At 40.5% G+C, this 19,606-nt stretch overlaps 1 pseudogene; it reads right to left on the bottom strand.

Moving 5' to 3' along the window:
* Positions 1 to 385: 385 nt before the first annotated feature.
* LOC150049146 (matrin-3 pseudogene) lies at positions 386 to 3,143 on the bottom strand (annotated as a pseudogene).
* Between the last annotated feature and the right edge of the window lie 16,463 nt (positions 3,144 to 19,606).

Raw genomic sequence — 19,606 nt, 5'->3', positions numbered from 1 at the left:
GGGGCTAAGATTTCTGGTGATTTTTTTTTTACTGGTTTTGTTCTATATTGAATGGAATCAAAAGTTTGCTGACATTCCGTTGAAACTTGCAACTAGTAAATCTCATTTCTCTGAACAGTTCTGTTATCTTTTTCTTAGTGGCGCAAGTTGGCTTACATAGTAACTTACAAGAATCGGTCTCTACAAAGTACTTTTCTGTCTGTTGCCATTCCAATGAAATAAAAACTATTCATCAACTTAACCGTATGTTTTTGCTATTTAACACTTAGCACATGAACAGACATCTAGTATTTTCCCTCTAAAACAAAAGAGTACAATAGTTTTCGTCTATCAGTATTGTATTTAAAAAAGGTTAACATTAAAAACAAAGAACCATTGTTTTTTTAAATCATTATGCTTCTTATATATCTTAAGCTTCCTTCTTCTGCCTGCATTCTTCTGCCAATTTATTCAGAAATTTCTTTAATTTCTGATAATGAGGAAGGCTGCTGCAATGAGTATTCTTTGCAGCTTCTTCATTTGTATAAGAGTGAACACAGCTTACAGTAAAACCCTGTTTTAGGTATCACATAGTCTATACCAACAGGAACATTAGGCTGATACGGTCCAATTCTATACTCATCTGGGATTGTATAGTCCTCTTTGTTTTCATCCCTTTGGCCACCTGCATTTTCATTTGTATCTTTGTTGGGATCATCAGTATTCTCAGCAGACTCAGCACCTTGTTCCATATTTTATTCATTTTTAATTCCATTTTCCAGTGCTGCTACATTTTCTTGATCAAAGTCTTCGATCTTGTCCACCTTTTTCAGTTTTTTCTTTGCTGCTGAAGCACTCAAATCTTTTTTCACAGCTTTATCTGAAGATTCCTTTTTCCTATCAGAAGACACATCACCTAAATTAGCAAGATCAGTCTCATCTCCCACCGAACTGCCACTTTCTAGAAGAGCTACTGCTTCTTCTTCATCTACAAGTAGCTCATCTTCAGATTCAAGAAGCATATTAGGTTCCTGTTCTGTCTGGTCATCCTTTGTATCTTTCTCACCATCTTCTCCAGACTTTTCTTCTTGGTCTTTACCTTCAGGTGTACTTTCAGCCTTCTGAGAACCATCAGTTTTGGATTTCTTATCACTTGGAGATTCTTTCCCATCTGGAGAATAAGATCTTTTTTGAGATTTATCCTTTTTCAGCAAGTCAATGCCTCTGTTAGGAATCCTCAGCACCAGTTTTTTATATTTCTGAGAAAGGTCAACCTTAACACATCTCCCCTGAAACCAAAGGGCTTTCTTTAGACAATGGTCAACCATTGCCATGGCATCTTCTCTGGTCTCCATCTCAATAAAAGCCTGACTTTTTATCCTCATCAATATATAATTCTTTATTTTCCCATAAGGTTCCGCAAGTTTGAGAACAGCACTGTCAGAATATCCAGAATGGGGTAAATTGCTGAGATGTATCACACGTCCAAGCTCTTGCTTTTGATCAAATTTCTGATCTGGTTTTCCTTCAGGTTTCTTTATTCGTTTATACTTCTGGGATAAATGAACTCTCACTGGCTTCCCAAATACTAATGCTGGGGTGGTTGTGTAATAATCCACTGCAGCCTGAGCATCTTCTGTGGTTGCCATCTCAATAAATGCCTCATTGATTTTATTGAGAATCAGATGATTTGAAATGACTCCAAATGGTTCCACAAGTTTAGCAGCTGGTATCTCAAGTTTTTTCCTCATTGAAAATCCATGATGTGAACAACTCGACTAGTTTCCACTTGGCCTTTCTGCATGTGTCTTGGTCCTTGCAGGTTTCCATTTCCAGCACCCAAATTTCCTCTTGGTCCAACTGCTGGTCCACCAAGATGAAATGAAGGAGGTGGAGGTCCCAGAATTCCTGGAGCAGGATTTGTAGACTGCTGCAACATGAATGGATCACCCATTGTATGTCCTGTGCCATTGTCAGGATTCCATTTTGGGTAGATTTCAAGAAGAAGCTGGCACCAGCGACTGTGACTTGCTCCATTGATATGTTGACTCCACTCCTTATTAGGATGAACTGGCAAATCACATATAGAGCACAGATGGGGATAACCCTTCGGTAAGAGTCCATGGAAGTCTTCAATATTGCTACTTGGAGGAGCGCCCCTCTTTTTCTCAAAGAGAAATCTCTCTTGTAAGGGGCCAGGACCATGTCCCATTCTCTCATACTCACTGTCAAAGTTATGATAGTTATGCGAAGTTTCACCAAAAAAAGAATCATCCCTACACCTTTCTCCATCTCTTAATCTGTCATCTTCATCATCCATTCTGTCATAATAACCAGATTCTTGAGAATGACTTCCGTGGTCATAATCAAGCACTGGGTTGAGACCTGGACCACGATCATCAAAACTATCTCTTCTAAAATGCCTTTTTTCTTCCCAATCATCCCTAGGTACTCTGTATGGTGGCTCCCGTGTAGCAGATCTGCCACCCCTACCATAACTCAAGGTAGGGCCTTCTTCAGTTCTCCTCCTTTTAAGCTGTAGAAGGATTTGGGGCAAATTCTCAGGAGTAATCTTGTCCTCTGGATAACGACTCAGTTCATCTAAGTCTCTAGTAGACAGACCAAAGCTGGCCAAAATGTTACTGGCCTGGTCTGCATCTCCGTGGTGTTGAGAAGACAAAGGGAGAGGACCTCTACTTCCAATGTTAAATATAGACTGTAAATTATGGGAAGAAGTACTAGCAGAAGACAGTGCACTATGAGCTCCTTGTTGATTCAATGAACTCATTCCAAGATTCATTAAACTAGCAAGGCGTGCAGTACCCTGGTTCATCCTTCCAAGAGATGCTGGCATACTTAAAGACTGGGTAGCAGCAGCAAGAAGGCCTATTCCTGCTGCAGACAGGTCACGCCCATGACCCTGTGAGTCCCTACCGAGAGATGACTGCTGGAATGACTTGGACATTGTAGAACTATCTTGTCTATTTTATAGATTGGAAAAAAAAGTTTTTTGAAAGACAGCCAAAAAGAAAGCTCAAACTAGAAAGCTAGGTTAACTTTGCTTCAAAAATGGTAACGCCAAGAAAAAGGATCAATAAGGACTGTAGAATCTTCTTCAAGCTGAAAACCAGCAGAGAAATCTGAGAGAAAGGGAGAGGGGAAAAGGAGAGGTAACTCTCTCCCTGTGAGCGGGACGCAGAGGCTCCTGGTGATTCTTATTGTTTCATCTTCCCAAAAGTTTTCTTCTAATTTTGAATATTTTAAGCTTTGTTTATCTGTTCAATAAAGAAAATGGGTTTATAAAGCTGTAATTCTAGTCAGCAGTACAAGATCAAACTATCAAATGTTGAAACCAACCGATGTAGAAAAGTTTGAAATACTTCATATACAATTAACTGGCAAAATATCAGACTTAGAGGTGTGGCTCACGTGGTAGAGAGCTAGCTGTGAGCAAGAAAGTCAAGTGAGAACTGGAGGCCTTAAAATCAAACCATGGCACTGGCACACAAACACACAAAAGATGGGTGGTGATTTCGTCCTGTACTTGATTAAAACTTTTGTAAGAAAAATCACCTAAGAATTATATAACTACAATCTTAACATGTATAGGCATGTTGGAATCCTAATTGAGAATGTACATTCTGTCACATTCAGATAAATGGAGTTGTCATGAATATAAGGAAAATGTTTTTAAAAATAGTTTTTAACAGGACTGTGTAGTTTTGTTAAGTTGTAAGTTATACATAAATATGCATGTATGTATGTGTTTGACACATAGCCTGTGTATATATTGCATATATAGGCACATATATCATATACATGTGTTGTGTGTATGTGTCATACACACATAAGTCATTCCAAAACTGATATGGAGCCAATGCTGGGTCCAAACACTGGGATTCTAGGTACATACCACTCGTACATTTGTACAGGCTCCACTGTTGAGTGCATATCGCACACAAAGCCATGAGGGTGAGATATCTGGCCATCCCTTTATGCCCTGGACCTTTATAAATGGTCCTTTTGTTAGAAAAATCATGACCAAGCTTAATGCTGCTCATCCAATAGCTAGGATATCTTGTACATGCTCCTAGCCCACCATTTGCTATGATGACCTTAGGCAGAAGAGAGGTTCACAGAAGCTTAGTGACAAGACAAAAGATAGTTTTGGCTTCAGAAAGACAGAAAGTTCATTCTGACAGGTAGGACACAACTCTTAGTACAGGCAAACAGTTGCCATTTCCAGAACAGAAATATTTGGACTAAACACCCTGAAGCTTTTAGACCACAAGAGTTATACAACAGGGGAAATATGTGGTAATGGAAGTGGTAGAATCCCCTGCCCCCAAACCATTTGAACGTGAACAGGATAAGAAATGAAGAAATCTGTTCTAGGAAAGAATCCTCCACTGATTCCCTTGAGTCTAAGGGATGATGTAATGGTTCTCCTCCATATCCAATTGCTTTAGTTCTCAGACTTCCTGTGTATTCCAAGGTCTTAGAATGTCACTGTTAACCAGGCTTCCCTTCCCACCAAAGGGGAAACACAAACAGACTCCAAACAAACCCTAAATGAGTTGTTCTAAGCAGCTCACAGATATTCCCAACTGGAAATAGTGCATCATAAAATTCTCCAATGTAAGGATCATTATTCTTGATGGTGGTTTACTAAGACAGAGAGGTATCAACATCATTTTACTTAGCCAATCTGGTTTGTTTCTTTCTGGTTTAATGTCAGAAGAAAGACAACAATGAAATAAAAACTTTTCATAGCCTGGACTAAAACTATTCTATCATGGTTTTTTCTCCCTCACTTGTTAATTCATGAACAAGAACCTTGGATCTTTAAGTGATGATGTAGGAAAAAGGGAATTAGTGCACTGACAAGGGAAACAGAGGCCACCATATTTGTCATTTGCTTGCAGGGTCCTCTCGGTACCCTGGATCCAAGGATGAAACGTGAATGAGTATATGTGTGTGTTTGCATTGGTCCTGTGGTTTTTCCTGCTTTTCATATGAAACTCATTACTATTACCTCTTCACAATTTCAGGCTCACAGATGACAGAAACACGACTCATGAAATTAGAGAAATCTGATCCGCAGAATTAGGAAAATTTTTTTTTAATTTAGACATAAATTATAAGAAGCCAGGAACGGTGGCTCATGCCTATAATCCTAGCTACTCAAGTGGCTGAGATCTGAGGATCACTGTTCAAAACCAGCCCAGGCACTAAAGTCCGTGAGACTCTTATCTTCAATTAACCACCAGAAAGTCGAACGTGGCACTGTTTCTCCAAGGGGTAAGGCGGTAGCCTTGAGCTGAAGAGCTCAGGGAACACCACAGTGGTCAGACCAAATAGTCTCAGCAGTTCTGTGTCCTCTCCATGGCAGCACCTCTTAAGAGTAGATCAGCAATACAATCTAGAATACAGTATAAGTGATGAAACAGATATATTCATAAAATCTGGGTTCACTACTAACTGTAATGTGCACTTTGGAGAGAAAAAGATAAGAAGGTTGGAGTGACATTCATTTCATTCTTGCCTGCATTATGGAGAATAAAAAGGTTCACAGCTCAGATCCCCACTAGTAGTTAGCTCTGCTTATTTTTGTCTACATATTAAATAGCTTATAATTAGAAACTGTACTTAATGAGATTTTCACAATTGCTATAAGATGTCTGATAATTTTTTAAGTCTCTAATTTCTTTTTCTAGCAAACACTCTTTTTTTTCTTTTGTCCATCCTGGAGCTTGAACTCAAGGCCTAGGCATTGTCCCTGAGCTTTTGTTTGAGGCTAGCACTTTACCACTTGAGCCACAGTGCTACTTTTGGCTTTTTATGTTTATGTGGTTCTGAAGAGTTGAGCCTAAGCTTTTGTGCACTCTAGGCAAGTACTCTAACATGAAGTCACATTCCCTTCTTTTTTTCCATATATATTTATTGTAATTAATAGAAGGGTTACATTATATTCACCAGATAGAAGGTGCATTACTTCACAAACATTATTACCCTTTCTCATGTCTTGGTCCCCATTTCCCTCCCCGCCTCATCTCATTTCCCCCCCTTCCTTTCTTGTTTCAAATGAACATATATACAATATACCAAATAACAAGGTAAGATACTGTAACAATATGAGAAAAATCAAGGAACAACAAAAAGAGATGAGAAATAACATAGAACATTAAGAACAATCACACATTATATGGCTCTTGTTTCCATATCCTGGAGGTCTTTTCATTTAGCCTCATCCTATATCACCTTATGTATCTAGGTTTTGAGCTATTGTAATTCTCTGCTAGAAGAGTCCAAGGTTTGTACTAATTATTACAACTGAGGGAAACCATTGAGCCTATGTTCCTTTGTGTCTGGCTTACTTCACTTAATAGGATTTTTTCCTAAGTCTTTCCATTTCCTTACAAATGGGGCAATGCCATTCTTTCTGATGGCAGCATAGAATTCTATTGTGTATAAATACCACATCTTCTTGATCCAATCATCCACTGAGGGGCATCTGGGTTGATTCCATATCTTGGCTATGGTAAATAGTGCTGCAATAACATCATTGCGCTAGTGGGTTTAATATGGCCTTGTTTCTGGGCGATTGGGTGAATGCCAAGTGGTGGAATTGCTGGGTCATCGGGGAGGTCTGTGTTAAGTCCATTCCCTTCTAACAAATACTCTTAACAGAGATTTCTTACCTTGGTTTGTAATGAAGGAGTAATCTTGTTGAGGTGACTATGGTGCCCTAATGTTCAGACATTCACACTTTTTAAAAAATTCACATTTTTGTTCCTAACTTTAGGAATCTAGAACAAACAGCTCTAAGGATGGTCAGAATGAAAAAGGCCCAAATTTGATTTGGCCTTGTATGTTGACATTCTAATGCTAATACCTCCCCCATAATGCTTCATGTGGTAGCTGAGTTTGAAGTACATCAAAAACATTCACATTTATGAAAATGAGCAGAAAAAATATATTTAACACAGGAAAGGTGAAGAATGTGATGACACTGTCCAAAAAGGTTTGCACTCACTACCTGACATAGAATTTTAACCCCTCTCTATATTATCTTAATAACAACAATAAAATGATATTTATAAAAATAAACATAACCACAAAGTATTGCTATTGGATGGAGATTTTAGGAATTGCAAGCTTTAAATTCAGTGGATTCGAACTTGCATTTTCTATGCCCCTTTTCCCCCCTCTTCAGAAACATCTAGCTCTAATTTTGCTGCAGGCTCATTTCTATAGGCAAATTTTTGGAGCCTTTTCTTTCTAGCCTTTTCTCCTCTGTCTTTGCTTGCCTCTAAGCTAGGACCAAAGCCTATAGTTAAGAAACAGTGTCACAAAATACCTGGTGATGTCATAAAACTCTAGGAGATCTGACAAAAGCTGTGATCTTCATTTTTATGTCCCCAGGAAATTATTGGTACCCAAAGGCCCATCGCATCCTCTGTATGTGCATGAGTTGTTGGAGAAGCAGCTGAGGGCCTAGTTAACTTCGGACATTTACACATTTGGCCAAATTCTATAAAACACCGTGTAGAGAATAGAGATTTAAGGAGCCGAAGTTATTAAAATGGGGTGGGGTGAGAGGAAACATGCCAATAAAAACAGACAGCGTGGCTTTTTAATCCTTTGCTCAGGAATTTAGGCAAAGGGGGAATAAAATAATTCTACAGAGTCACTTGTAATTCAGCTTCAACTAAGCTCAGGAAACTAAATAATATTTCTCAGAAGGCTGATTTATGCACTTAAAGTAACTAAGTCCCAGGTGCCATGGGAAAGTAATACAACTTCTAGCAACATCCTAGCCTTGCACATTCAAGCTAACTGCCGAAGTCAATTTCTAACTTCTCTTTAAAACGTTTCAGAGCTGGCTCTGCTGGGATGATTTCGGCCCTAGCTTCCCTGTTAGCAGGCGCTGGTGGACTGAGCAAAGCCCAGGGACCTAGGCAGGATCCATATCATAAACAAAGTCTGTTCCAAAGTTTGTCAGTGAATCATTTCTTTGGGAACCTAAATGCATTTCGTAAAGCAGAAACAGAGGTAGACATAGTTAGGTATCCTGGCTCTCATATCCCTCCAAAGTCTGTTTAAAGTACAGGCAGATCAAGTCCCCCCTGCTACATAAAAACTGGAGAACAGGCATTGATGAAATTGCACACAACTGCAGTTGGGGAGTCAGGAAGGGAATCCGATTTAATAAACTGCTTTTTCCCCCCACTCTCTCCATTTCCTCTTCCATTTATCCCATAATTAGAGGAGGATAAGAGATAGATGTATATTTTGGAAACATCTGATTGAGGTTTCTCCACATTCGCAGGAATTTTTAAGAGGCTGATGGCACAGACTCTTTATTATAAATAATTACGAATAATGTATCTTTTCTGACAGAGGAAACAGCAAGGGAAATGGCTCAACAGAAAAAGAAAGAGAAAATCTCTAGCAGTTTTCTAAAGGAGGAAGGGAGGCTCTTTTTGGGAAAATTGTTGGTGCTGTAGAAGAGCACGTCTTGGAACCAGTGTTTCAAAGTAGAATTGACTAAGAACCATGACGTTTCATTTTTTCTTCTTGGTTCCAAAACCCTCACTCACCCAGGTCTTTATTAGGCATGCTAATAAAACTCTTTTTTGGCAATCGATGTCTCTTTCTCCCCTCTCTAAAATACTCTGGCATGGTGGCACAAAGTAGAACTAACACATCCCACATGTAGGTAGTAAGAAAGAGATGTAGGGGGAACAAAGGGCCCAGACTTTTTCCACATACTGAGTAAGAAGTCCTTGATAATTTAGTGGTCTATTTGGGATTTTTCTCTTTCCTTGTGGTAAGCGCTGGGGAGCTGAGTGAAACATTTATCTAAGAAGTGTCAAAACCCTTAACAGTGTTGTTACCAGGAATGTGGGTGAAGCAGGGTGAGGGCTTTGGCAGGTACAGATGGGATTATATTTGACTGAACCTATTCTCATTGTGTGTTCATCTGTCCCTGTCCAGGATCAAGCCTGCAAAGACTTCAGATACAGCCTGTCAGGAACTCCCCTTTGACACTGCCTTTATAATGCTGTGTGGAGCTAAGCACTCTGTGGAACTAAATAATTTCAGCTGAATGGCTGAGAAAAAAAAATCACTTGCAACCAGGCAACTCCTGCCTGAAATCATAGCTGGAGAAGTCTAAGAACAAAAGCTCTGGAATAAATATTCCCTGTGGGACTGAGGGGTAGGTGATGGATTGGCTCTCATCAGATACACCCAACTTTAAATGAGAAATCATTTGAAAGAGTTCCACGTTGATATTCCAGGCCTATGAAGAAATAAATGTTACCCCATGAAAAAGCTGAATAACCTGGGCCTGAAGGACCTACCAGAATGCAGACGAAGAAGTATGGAGGCATAGGGGCCAGATGCCATCTGCAGAAGGTCCTAAAGCATGGCCCACTGACACAACTTGAAAATCTCCTCGTCTTTCTGTTTAACTCAGAGCACAGGTTTGTTATTTAGATCTGAATGAGTAGGTTGAGAGCTGAAGTGTGAGACTGAAACCAATCCGGGCAGAAGAGTCTGTGAGACTCTTCTCCTCAAGTAACCAACAAAAATCCAGATGTGGAGCTGTGACTCAACTGGTAGAAGATCAAAATTGAGGAAAAATACAAACCAAAGTGAGAGCTTGAGACCCCAAGTTTGTGCTCCAGTACTAGCCCCAAATACGTAACCTAAACAAATAAATGAATTCTTCAAAGCAAAAACAGGCGAATTATTCTAAAAAGCATCTAACACTTAGAATTCATCGGAATGCTTACGTCCAGGGATAGTGTACCTTAGGTATGGAGAGAACTGTGCAGATGAGATTTAAATATTTTGCTTTCACGCCAGGAACTGGCAGCTCTAGCCTATAATCCTAACTACTCAGAATCAGAGCAAATCTAGCCAAGGATGTCTGAGACACCACATGAAAAGCCTGGAGGCATGATTCAAGCAGTACAATACCAGCGAAGCTAGCAAGCTGCTCAGACATGAGATACTGTGTTGAGACCTCCAATACCACCAAACACACACACAGAGAGAGAGAGAGAGAGAGAGAGAGAGAGAGAGAGAGAGAGAGAGAGAGAGAGAGAGAGAGAGAGAGACAGAGAGACAGAGAGACAGAGAGAGAGAGACAGAGAGACAGAGACAGAGAGACAGAGAGAGAGAGAGAGAGAGAGAGATCTATAGAGAAAGGTACAGTGAGATTAGACATAATTAAAAATGTAAATAAATACAAACAGCACATTTGTGGGAGGTTTTTATCCCTTAAACCGCTGACTCTATGCAGCTTCACGATCCACAGTGATGACATGAAGAAACTGACATGGCAAAAATTATTTTAAGGATTTTTTTTAAATGACGAAGTTCATTCTTTATTACACTTGTAATAGGTTTCTTTCTAAATTCTAGGAGTGCCTGACCAATTCTTGTTGTATATATGAAACAGTAAATGCTAACCAGATTGATGTCATTATGATTACGCTGGGCCATTTATATTATTTTAGAGAATTTCTTGATTGATAGATTAATTAATTCTTTTTCTACTACATATCTGTTTAGCCTCAGGCTTTTTGAGAAAAAAAAAGTTTTTTTTTTCATTATGTATCTGTTAATCCTTCCTAAAGAGGAAGGATTTCTAGTAGCATCTCAAAAGGCTTTGACCCTACCTCATTTTTTTTTTTGCCAGTCCTGGGCTTGGACTCAGATTTTCTCAGGGCTAGGGCTCTACCACTTGAGCCTCAGCACTACTTCTGGCTTTTTGCTATGTATGTGGTATCGAGGAATCGAACCCAGGTCTTCGTGCATGCTAGGCAGGAATTCTACCACTAGACCAAACTCCTGGCTCAACCCTACCTCATTTTTATAAAAGTTATAAAATGACTTTGGTTGTTGGAAGGCTAAATTGCATCTATCAAGATGAAATTTTCTTCCTTTTCTTCTTCTTCTTCTTCTTCTTCTTCTTCTTCTTCTTCTTCTTCTTCTTCTTCTTCATTTTCTTCATTTTCTTCTTCTTCTTCTTCTTCTTCTTCTTCTTCTTCTTCTTCTTCTTTCTTCTTCTTCCTTCTTCCTTCTTCTTCTTCCTCTTCCTCTTCTTCTTCTTCTTCATTTATTTTGTGGGTCATGGGGCTTGAACTCTTGGCCCTGGGCCCTTCAGCTCAAGGCTACCACCCTACTCCTTGAACCTCAGCCCCATTTCCCATTTTCTAGAGGCTAATTGGAGATAGGAGTCTCATGTTCTTTAGTGCCCAGGCTGGCTTTGAACAGCAATCCTCAGATCTGAGCCTCCTGAGTAACTAGGATTATAGGTGTGAGCCACTGCACCTAGCTTCTTCTTTTTTTTTAATTAAAAAATTCATACCGCAGAAATTTAAGAGGTAAAAAATACATTTTAAGAGTATTAATTATGAAAATATCTAGGAATTCTAGTGGGTGTGAATCATAAGTGTGGGGGGAAAACAGATCAAGCTTAAACAGCTTGTATCTATCACAAGACAAGAAAAAAAATCACATCATAGCTTGCACTGTTAAAACTTACCTAGAATAATGTGACCAACTGTGGTATCAATTTTAACAAGGCCACTGACAAATCATAACTCATTCTGAGAAAGAAGAGGTTTACATTTTCAGAAGTGAAATCAAAATACCTGGATTTGTCACAGTAGGCTTAAGATATGAGCTCACTGGGTATGGAATATGTATGTAGCTTCAGGTAGTAGAAATAATAGACCAATACTCGGTAGTCTGTGTCTCAGAAATAATCCTATAATATGGATACATTGTCTTTGATGTTCTAACTTAAGGAAGCTATTTTACCAGTTAGGAACAGGGGTCAAACATCGTACTCTAATAGGTCGGTGGACTGGAATATTTGAAGCACAAGGAAAGAATTTGGAAGAAAGACACCAACTGAGGAAGCAGCAGTCTATAATTTAAATGAGCTAACTAGGCAGTGGGTTCAGAGCAGGAGTCCCTGCTCTGGGATTTACTTACCTCAAGTGCACCTGCCCAGCTGCAAGGAAGCCAGCGTCCATTTTTATGTGCAGTTCTCTGAGGAGGTGGTCTGTTGTCCTACAAACCCCAGCGATCCCATATCCTAAAACTTCAATGTTCATTGTATAGAAAAGAATGTTGGCCAGTGGAGGAACACTTGTGGGGCACTAATTTTTAATGGGTGGGTAGAGGAATGAGAAGAAACATGGAGAAAAACAAGATGACAGTTAGGCAAGAATGCAGTGATGGAATGCGGTGGAAGAAAATTTTAAACAATGGGTGTGCCCAGCAGATTGAACATCAGATAGTTTGGAAAGGTTTCATGAGACAAAAACAGTAGCAAGCTTGCAGAAGGTGAGACCTCCATTTAGAACCAGTAGTTGATGTGCAAAGCAACAGCCCAAGAGCTGTCAGCAAGCCAAGTGGCAGACTGATTTAAAATAAATGGTGCAGAAAAGGGCTGAGAGGTCAAATGCAGGAAAGCTTTGGCAGAGAGAGCTGGAGGTTTAGGAAAAGCCTGTAGACAAAGGAAGACAATAAGCTACCTCTGAGAGCCAAAGTAACCCTTTCTTTTATAATGGTCAAAAGCACTGTCTGGTATTTGAACCTTTTATTTTTCTTTATTATGTTTTCTAAGCAAAAAAAAATCACATTTTTGATGTAAGAAGTACCAAAATGTTTGATACTATGTGACCCCCCTCCCTACCTTCTGCTTCTTGCTTCGAGAGTTTTCTGTCCTTAGGGAGGGAGACTAAATCCAGTGAAGAGTTTGGCAGAATGTGATTAGGAACCAGAATCTCACTTGAGGTGAAAATGAAGAGTCTCCTCTAGATTCTGAGTAGCATTGTATAATAACTCTAGTACAAAAGTTTTAAACAAAGAACATTCTGAGCCCCCATATTGAGTACAGAAATGGTAGTGTAGGTGTTCTCTGTCTGGTCTCTAACCAAGGCAGTAGAAATGGGAAAGAAAGGTCAGACTTGAGAAGCACTGGAGAGACTTACTCTGCATAGAGACGGCAGGGACAGAGCTCACCTTCCCTTCATGCTGGTCTTAGCAGCCTGTGGCTCTGAGTGGAACAACGTGGAGAAAAGCCCAGGAATCAACTGTCATATTTTTTATTCATATAAGCAGTAGTGGTATGCAGAAGACAGCTAGGGAAGGGAACACAAAAGTCATGGAATCAACCTGTTGAGGTACAGAGCAGAGAAGAACAAAAATTTTAGCTACTCAGGAAGCTGAGATCTGAGGACTGTGGTTTAAAAGGAGACCAGGCTTGACATTCCACAGGATTCTTATCTCCAAGTAATGACCAAAGGCTGTGGCTCAAGCACTAACTTTGAGATGGAGAGCTAAGGAAGGGACAGCAGCCAAGCACTGAGTTGAAGTTCAAGTACTGACCCAAATACACAAGAGGTATATGGAGGGGGAAGGAAGGGAGGGAGGGAGGGAGAAAGGAAGGAAAGGAGAGAGGGGAAGGAAGGGAGGAAGGGAGGGAGAAAAAGAAAGAAAGAAAGAAGGAAAGAAAGGAAAGAAAGAAAGAAAGAAAGAAAGAAAGAAAGAAAGAAAGAAAGAAAGGAAGGAAGGAAGGAAGAAAGAAAGAAAGAAAGAAAGAAAGAAAGAAAGAAAGAAAGAAAGAGAGAAAGAGAGAAAGAAAGAGAGAAAGAAGAAAAGGAAGGATGGGGAGAGGGAGAAAGAGGGAAGGGAAGGGAAGGGAAGGGAAGGGAAGGAAAGGGGAAATACAACTTGACTGGATTTTGTCTTCTAACTGATGGAATAAAAGTAGAAATATTTGTGAATATTCTGGAAGTAATTTTTTCGAAATTCTTTGGGATTAGCTTGGGCCCTGAACAAGTTAGGCTGTTTCCATGCTCTGTGTAGGACAGAGAGGGAGAGAGGAAGAGGGTTAGTGGGATAAGGTAGGAGGGCGAAAGAGGCCACTAATGGCCTGGCATAGGTAACTGAAATGAAACATATTATAATTGATAAAGAAAAATACTAACACATGAGTGAAGGGAAAGGAAGATAACAAAAGAAACCTGGCCCAGTGTCTTGGTGGCTAACAGCTCCGCCCTTACAGAAATAAACAGCTTTCATGTACAGAAGCCTGTATCCTCTCAGAAGAGGGTGCTTAAGACAAAAACAAGGACAACGAACCACAATTGTGAGCTTCACAAAGGGCTAACCTCAGAGTGCATGAAGAGTATCAAGGGTAAACTTAGGATCAGAGAATTTTTTTACAGAATAGTGGAGTTATGAGGCCTTGTGGTCTCTTTCTCTTCGAAGATATAGTGATGCTTCCCCCAGAAGTCCCTCCTAAAACAAGAGCTTGGGTGAGGATGAAGACTTCCTTCATGGCTTTGTGACTCTGGGAACTGTTCCAGGACCCTCCGTCCTACAGCTCTCTACAGCGTTTGGGAACCTGGAGCCTGCCTCTCACTGCTCACTCTGACTTCTCTTCCATCTTGTAGGAATGTTGGACTGATTTATACTAGAAATATGTACTTGTCGATGTGTCTGCTCTGATTTGCTGGACTCTATATTTCACTCTTTCTAGTTCCATGGAGCAAAGATGGGCACCCCCAACCCATTACAGCTTTCTGAGCTCACACAGAAAATTCAGTGAGATAGCCACTGTGCTCAGGAATGGAGCACTTGAAAGAAAAGAGGTTGCTTGCTTCCAGAGCTTGCGAGAAAAATAAATGTGGCCAAATCCTTTCATGCTGGGTGGATTTAGCTACACTCCCAGGGGACTCATACTTCTTGTTAGGGTTCTTCTCTTGAAATCCCGGTGAATATTTGCAAAGAGGTCCCTGTAGAGAAGCTCAAATCCCCATCACGGGCCCAATGGACTCTGAATTATGTGGCAGTTTCTAGTGTGAATGCTGTGTTAATGCAGCAACATGGGTGACAATGAAAACGCGCCCACATCAGGAAATTCAAATTTATGACCAGTGACACTCTTAACTTCTCCTACTCTAGGATTCTCTGTGTTGTATGTTATTGTACTTCCAGTGAAATTTATGCCTCAGTGTGCACTGTGAGTGACTTATGGCTACTCCGGGAACATTAACTTTTGCATTTTCTGACTTCTGTGTGTTCCAAGGGACATGCTTTCAAAAACCGGTCCAGAAAACAAAACAACTGACCCGCTGACACTGTGTAATTCTGTGTGCCTGTGCAATGAGAATGGGACAGTGGGTGTTCTCCAAGTAAGAAATGTGCCATGCCAAGTAGATGTTCAACCCCAATTTAAGTCTAAGGTAAGGAAATAGGAAAATAGTATGAATTAATTGTGTTGTTGTTTACTCTGCACATGACAGGAAGTGTTCTAAGTATGTCACTTAGTTTTGTCATGTTGGTTTTATCTCAACTCTTAAAATCAGGGCCCATTATTCTCATAAAGGCTTTACCTCACAAAGTGATGGGGAGGGTTCCATAATTTGGTCAGAGTGGCCTGACCAGAAGAGCTACAATCCATCTGGGCTCCCAAGCCCATGCTTTACTGAAGTGAGGATGCCTCTGCAGTCCCCAACTCTGACAGGTAATTCCAGCTAGTCCTCTAGAGATGCCTCATCTTCTTAGAGTTTTAAGTTTGTTTCTGCTTTGTTGAAAAAGGATTTCACATCCTGAATGGGTCGTTTCTGTTTTAGGGGGATGAGGCAAATAATGTTTATTTATGACTTTGCTGTTAACATTGATATTATTTTTCAAAACTTTCAATCTTATAGTGTTGGCCAGTCAGGGGGATGGAAAGGTCCATCAAAGATTTCACAAGGGCTCGAGTTTTTGTTTGTTATGTTCCTTATCTAGAACATAGAAGAATGCTTAACACAGACACTCAACACGTAATTGCTAATGGAATGAGCTATTTTATTACGCCTCCCACACTGCCTTATCCTTTCCTGCTATCTTAGACATAGTTATATGCTTTGTACTTTGGAAATTTCCTAACTTCTTTCAGAAATCAACTTCTTTGATCCTAACAGCAACTTAAGTTTTGGCTAAAAGTGTTACTGATGTAGGGGCATGCTGTAAGGAACAGGTTTTGAAGACAGATGTTTGGTACCCCTAAAATTACATCCACCATTGTCCATGTCCAGTAGCAATCAGACTAAATATAGTAAGTCAGACATTCCTGCCTACAGCAGACCAGACAAACCATACCAACTTGGGTTTTTAAAGCCTTAACATGTGTGCATCTTGGCATCTGCAATTGTTTTAGTTATTTCTGCCTTCTGGGATTGGAAAGATTCTTCTGCTATGCCTTATCCTTCTGAAGGAGACCCACAGGTTACAGACACTCATCCTTACGTTTCTAAGTCCTGCAATTCCCAGTCAGACCTTCCTACTGTGTCCACATTAGCTTTCCAGCAAGTTTGGGGCTGTGCACACTGCTATGTGTGCTCACCTTTTCTTGCTCTGCTAGAACAAATGACCCTAATGTCATAACCCCAATAACCAGACATTCAAGTTTTTCTCAGAACTGAGCACAAAGGATTTAGAGCCTTGGAGGGCTCAATTCACAGCAATCTATTCTTGCAGAAACAGATCTAATCACGTGAGACCTAACTTGCTTTGGAGAAGTAGCACAGATCTATGCAGGAACATGGGGTACCCTTCACTTATCAACCTTCCCCAGAGACCTCATCCACCAAAGCTTCTACCCCTTTCCCTGCCACTGCAAACCAGCACACACAACCTCTATTCAGTTCCTAGCCATATTTAAGCCAAAGTGGCACCCACTGAGAAAGTTCCCTATCCCTAACGAGAAGACTGGAGTGATAAATTTTTGTTGACAATAAGAGGAAATTAAAGAGCTCTAGGCCCACTTTTTCATATGAAACATGGTTATAATTTGAGGATGACTATGATTAGTCATTTGATTTTCCTTATAATTAATGATTACTTCACCTAAGTAGTTAATTTGTCTGCATCATGCATGTGTATACGTCACTTGAGCTAAAAGGTCTTTTTCCCCCCATGTTGGGATCCATTTTATTTATCCCTTTCAGTAAAATCCTAGGGCATGCTCCCTGTGTATCTAATACTCTTGTTTCACAGAGTACAGAAAATCTTCAAAAATGATGAGAACACATTGTGACAAATGCCAGTGCAGTGTGGGCTATTATAAGGATTCATTCCTAGAGCCTTTTCTTCATTCCTGTGTCAGGACAGAAAACATTTATGGGAGATTCCCTGGGAAGAATCCCTTGAGATCCCTCTCCTTGTCAGAAGGGGACATTTCTCTTGATGTGTCGCACATTATCAGAAGACAAAAATGTTCTGCGAGCATTTGGGAAGGATGGTGATTCAGGGAGTTTGCTCAGTTGTAATTAATTGAAAAACTCTCAGAAGATTCCTGAGCCTGTGATGGGCAATGAGAATAGGAGGAGAGTATGTGGTTCCTTCTCCTCCTCTCCCGCTGTATGAAGAGAGCTAAGGGGAAGGGTGTCTTCTTTCAGAACAGCAAGCTGTTGTGTAACAGCCACATGCCAGCCAGTCCACTTGTACTTAGTGCTCTTTGTTTATTTCTTTGTTTATTTGCTTCTGGAGGCCAACAAATCCTTTGGAATCAAAGACCCATCTGCACATGTGTTTACATCTATGCCAAGAGTCCCTCTTCCTTAGCTCTGTACCACCCAACATCGGGCTTTTGAAAAGACCCTCAGTGCCTGGCACATCTATGAATTAAATGGGTTCTACTCCACTCACTGCCCCTAATGCTTGCGCGTGTGCGCGCGTACACACACACACACACACACACACACACAGTACAGAGAAATTCTTACCACGACTGTTCTTCCTTAAGGTTTCACATTGTCTGAATTCCAAACGTTCTGATTTATTGTCAGACTTTGTTTCAAACTATGTGTTCTGCTTCGAGGTTAAAAATATACAACTATCAGGGCCGGGAGTTTGGCCTAGTGGTAGAGTGCTTGCCTAGCATGCACGAAGACCCGGGTTGGATTCCTTGATACCACATGCATAGAAAAAAGCTGGAAGTGGTGCTGAGGCTCAAGTGGTAGAGCTCTCGCCTTGAGAAAGTCCAAGGACAGTGCTCAGTCCTGAGCTCAAGCCCAAGACTGGCAAAAAAAAAAATACAACTATCACATCAATATTAAACTCCTGAGTCTTCTACCATCTTATATACATCTTAAGGGGTAGTTGTTTTCAATGACAATAGCCCCGCTTTGTCTTTGTCCCTGTGGTCCCCACCCAAACATGTCATCATTCTTAGGTTGTTGTTGTTGTTTTATTTTGTTTTTGTTTTCGTCGTGGGGCTTGGACTCTGGTTCTGGGCACTGTCCCTGAGCTCTTCAGCTCAAGGCTACCACCCTACCCCTGAGCCACAACCCCACTTCTGGTTTTCTAGTGGTTAATTGGAGGTAAGAGTCTCATGGTCTTTAGTGCCTGGGCTGGCTTTGAACCTCACTCCTCAGATCTCAGCCTCCCAAGTAGCTAGGATTACGGGTATGAGCCACCGTGTCCAGTTTCTTAGTTATTTCTTTATGAGCTCTCTGTGCCAGGGCCCTGATATTTCCATTCTAATGTTACCATCTGGTGACAAATCAGGGTGTGTGATGATTCCCTGGGGATCATCTCACTTGGATCATCTCATTTATCTAGCTATGTGCTTGGGTTTTCCTGCACAGAAATTAACTGTACAAAAAGGAGAAGTCACACAATTTTATTATCTTGAGTTTTCCACTCTCATATGTAACCTTGGAAAAATAGTTTTACCCCTCTGTGGCTATTTTTACCTCATCTGAGAAATGGGGATAAAATCTACATCAACTTCACAGTGCTGCTGTGAGTAGTCCATGGATTTGTATACATAATTAGCACAGCAACTGGAAAACACAGGGCACAACAGAAATATCTAAATTTATTACTATTAACTATGACTACCACTATGACGACTACTTTTACTACTACTGCAATATATTAATATAATACAACATCTCCTGAGTTTTCTGTGACACACATAGTGACAAGAGGACACAAGTTGCAGCTGGCAAGGCGAAAAAATGGGGGTAACCTCAATAAAGGAGAGACACCCCTCCTCCACCCCCTGCATAAGGTACTTCAGGTTAACTGTGAGTGTTGAGGTGATCCTGCTGAGTGCTCCAGAACTTCTTTCCTCTCTCTGTTTGCCTCCTTTGCAGGGCCTCCTCCACCCCATCAAGTTGTTAGCTGTCATGTCCTCTTTTCTGATGCCAGAGGCATCCTAAAAAACGAACACAAAGAAATCCTAAGCCAAATCACAACTTTATAGCTTTTTACCATTCTCCCCTCCCCTCTGGCATGATGTTCCTTCTCATACAGTTGTGGGTCTTTCTTAATGCCTACTCTTTCCCTTAACTCTGGAACAAATCACACCATATTCACTGAGTTCTAGTCTGGAATCTGAGCTCTAACTTTTACCTCCCCCCCCCTCCCCCGGCAAAAAAAAATAAAACTATGCATTCCTAAATACTGGCTTATAGTTCTTTTCAAATCTACAGGACATAATTGAATACTTCCTGTCTGTTCAGATTACTGGTAACTAGGTGATTTGTTTTGTTTTCTTCAGGTGGTTTTATTTTATTTAAACTCTAGTCTCCTC

This window comes from Megascapheus bottae, chromosome 20 (assembly GCF_031878675.1).
Source record: "Megascapheus bottae isolate mThoBot1 chromosome 20, mThoBot2.hap1, whole genome shotgun sequence".
NCBI lineage: Eukaryota > Metazoa > Chordata > Mammalia > Rodentia > Geomyidae > Megascapheus > Megascapheus bottae.
The sequence above is the reverse complement of the archived record's forward strand: the minus strand, read 5'-3'. Positions and strand labels throughout refer to the sequence as shown.